This window comes from Solanum lycopersicum, chromosome 9, assembly GCF_036512215.1.
Source record: "Solanum lycopersicum chromosome 9, SLM_r2.1".
NCBI classification, from domain to species: Eukaryota; Viridiplantae; Streptophyta; class Magnoliopsida; order Solanales; family Solanaceae; genus Solanum; species Solanum lycopersicum.
Genome location: NC_090808.1, coordinates 49,335,645 through 49,339,861, shown reverse-complemented (window position 1 = coordinate 49,339,861; position 4,217 = coordinate 49,335,645).

Below are 4,217 nucleotides of genomic sequence, written 5' to 3'. Positions count from 1 at the left end.
ATCATAATTTTTCTCTTGAACTAGAAAATTTATTAAATCACGATAAACAACCATCCTTACTCTGATAGAAATTTTTGCTGGAAAAGAACCTATTTCATCTATCCATGTCCTTAAATCATACAACTTACCAGAAATGTCTTTTGCCAAATTGGCAAAGACATGAATATTCATCCTCATCACCAGTTTGGGTATCTCTATTATTCTCATCTTCACTTTTACTTTTATCATTACTGGATTCAACATCATCATGATTGTCCTAATTGTTCTCAATCTCGGCCATTGTATTAGAATCAGAGTTTGACTCATGTTCTTCTACAACAATTTTTTTCTTTTTTTGAAGCTTTGAATCTTTTGCTTTTGAAAGCATTATGACCTGGTCGTTTAATAATGTCATCCCTCAAATTTTTAGCCATATTGTATTATATACAAGCAAAAATAAATTTTTCTTATCAAAATATTGACAACAAGTCTATTTGCACAATCAAACCTTACATTAAAAACACATGCAAACGAAGTAGCCGTTCAAACAAAAATCGATAGTAAAATCACAAACATAAACTAGAAAATCTATCAAAATACAATAAAAGTTTTCAAATTGCTAGCATAAAATGTTCCATAAAATATCTATGCATTATCCAAATCAAAACATCATTAACGATGCTGAATGAGAAACATAAACTAAAAAGGGTCAGATTTCAAAAGTTATTTTCAAAAGTTTAAGCAAAAATCTAAACTTCACTAACCGCAAACTAAAAATAAATCAAATAAGAGTAAAAGTTACTGGAAATACGATGATAAAAATTATCTAAGAGGAAGAAGATTGAACAAGATTCAACGAAATTTGAGGATGAAGATTGAACAAACTAGATCTGATTAACTTTGTTTGAAATCTTGAAGAAATGTTATGGGATCTTACGTTTTTCTTATAGTTTCAAGAATAGAGATTGGAAAGTTTGGTTCTTGTCTCAAAGTGTTAGTGTTCATGGAGATTACAAAATCGATAAAGTTGGTATCTAGAAGATCAAAAGCCACATTGAAGAATAAAGTTCTGAAGATTGGAAAGGTTGGCTCATCGGGAAAAGGGTTTTCTCTGATAACCCAATATATTAAAAAAAATTATTTGAATTGTACTTTATTTTTGGAGGGATTAAATTTATTTAATATTTAAAATATCGGAATAAAATGATTTGTTTAAACCTTGTATTTTACCTCCAAATTTTTAAAGTGTTAAAAAGACCCTTGATCCCACAAGCCAACCCCACTTTTTGACTTTTTGTTAAAGTAGACGTAGAAAATAAGTATAAAAAAGGTGACTATGGACTAAATTAAGTTATATTGGTGGGCACAACACCAAATCTTCTTCACTTTCAAATGGGTACACCCTTGAAGAGACTACCTTGAACCATCAAGTGCAATCTATTGCTATCTTATTCCTATTTTGTAAATAGGAATTAAAATGAATGCAGTTACTCACAATTTACAAAATTAATTTTAATATGAATAAAGTTCAGATAAAATGAAGGTTTGTGGAACTCATATTTATGATTGTGATATTTCTGTAACCCTCCTTGTTAGATAGTGAAAAAAAAAGATGTAAAAAGATAAAAGTTTAGCTAAGTTAAAATATTTTGTTAAGAGTATATTGCATGTATTCACTCTATTCATATATATTTCTTACCCCTCTATAAAAGGTCAGAGAAGCATATTAATGCGGAGTTTTGAGTGAATATAAGCGTTTCAGAGGAAACTAGGGGTGACAATTGCAGGCATATTAATGAAATGAGTCCATTTAATATCTTAGATTACTCATACTTTAATTGGATAAAAATTAGCTTCAAGTTATTTTAAGAGCCCCTACAAATGTGGTTAAAATGGGTAAAATATGGAGTATCCATATAGAAGAACCGTAATAGATCTTAACATGTGAATGAAATATGGGTAAATCATATCTAATTTGTCCATGAATTATCCAAATCATATTTACCCATATAAAATATGAACGAATTGAACAATTACCTATTTTTGTTGAAAGTTCAAACCATTTTAAACCTAACCAAATCCAACCATTTGCCACTCATAGAGGTAACTAATCTTCAACCTAGCTTTAAATTTTCCTTTATCTTTAATTTGGAAAGAAGTAGGTAAAACCTGATCAATTTTAATGTGCGATAAACAAACCTTAATTGTTCATTATTTAAGAAATGCTCTCATCGAAAATATATAATAGTGGTCAATAGTTGGTACACCGTGTTGAGCCACATTTAATTTATTTTTTTCAATTTAAATCATTGTGATCAAGATGGATTGATCAAGATTCAATTCGTTTATTTACTGTCAAGATCTATTTAGCTTTAGGGAAGCAATTGTAGACACCTACCTGCTTATACATTTAACAATCTAATTTATACATTTTGTGTATATGGGGACGATGTATCTTCTTTTTCTTTATCTTTTTGTATTTTAGCATATATAGATGTATCTAGAATTTAGTAAATTGCTTCAAATTTATATTATTCGAATAAACCATGGTAAAACCCTACTTCTGTTGGCTTTGTTACAATGGTTTGATTGGTCTAATTATGACATTATGTACATTAATTGTAACTTGATTATGAAATATTAATAATTATGAAACATATGTTATTCTTATTGTAACCTGTATTTATAAGGTTAATAAACAGAAACAGAAATAAGATGAAGCAGAAAAAACATACAATACAAGAAGTAATTCGAGTCCACAGAAACTACTGTGTGTCCTTAAGAAATTTAATCCCCTCACTGTACCCAAGGTTATGGATTAATTTCTCCCAAGATAAAACGAATTAAATCTATTAAAGAAATAGCGGTACCTCAAATTTCATTATCTTCAGCGAACTTTAGAACAGCAACAAGTCACACAGACTCAGTCGATCGACACTTTGATTTTATTTGAGAGAAAAATAAATGCAGAGAAGGAAAAATTTTGAGCGTTTGAAAAATCGAAAATTGACTTCCTTTTTAAGACATTTTCAGCAAGGAACGTCTCTGTTCAGTGAAATCTGTTCAGACCCGTTTCATCTAGAAAGTTGTGTCTTTTGGAAAAATAACAACTTTTCGGAAAATTGTGTCTGTTAGGAAAATAACGACTTTTTGGAAATTAACGACTTTTCGGAAAGAGTAACAACTTTTCAGAATGTTACCATTACCCGCAAATTTATAAGAGATAATTTTAACAGGATTTATTTGATTTAACAAAAACTGATTAAATAAATTTTGTCAAAAAAATTTATCAATCAATCACATCATTTGCCAAATTCAAATTCAAATTCCAATTCAAAGCCGAAGCCGAGGTCGAGCGACGACGACGGCGCGAGGGGGGATCTTCTTTTTGGCTCTTTAAGAAGTAATGGAAATGTTTCCTTATATAAGGACAACAATTTCCCTTTCTTTTGCCGATATGGGAGAAATGACTTTTCATATTCACTTTGCAAATGACTTTTCATTTTCCCTCCAAAGTAGTTCTCTCACTTTTCATATTTTCTCTTTTCTTTTCTCATTCACACTTGCTAAACCCCAACAATCCCCCACATGAATGGGGAAGGTTGTTATTAAAACATATGCATGAAAAAACTTGTGTGTCTTGTAGGTAAAGGTTAATCGCATCATGATAAGTAGGTTTCCCTTTAAACTTTTCGTAGTGAACATATATCGAATATAGTTGGTCAATCGGTAGATTTGATATTTTTGAACCGTCGAGCTTTGGTGTATACCTAGACAACATATGTCACACAATCAACCCTTGAATTGTTCTTAGTTCTCATTGTTTTGTTCGTTTCAGCCATGAACACATCTTGGATAGTAAGTGCTTAAAGAACTGGCCTTACTGGATTCTCCTTGAAGCAGCTTACACTTCACACTTACATAGGTGATTTCTAAATGTGTTATCCCATAGATACACCATTTGATATTCCCTGTATCAAACTTAGAAACCATTAAAAAGTCCTTATGTCTTTATCCTGGTTACTAAACATTGTCTCATCATGAGAATGGACCATAAATTAATAATAATAATTTTTTTCCTTGACAATGTTGAACCGTCATCAATGACTTTGTTTTATCTCCTCGAACCTAGATCTTGGGATCTCCAGTCTTCTAGGTAGAGTTACTGCCACGATGACTTGTTCTCGGCCATAGTCTCATTCTCGTCGATGATTTCTCAACTCCCTCTCTATTTAGAC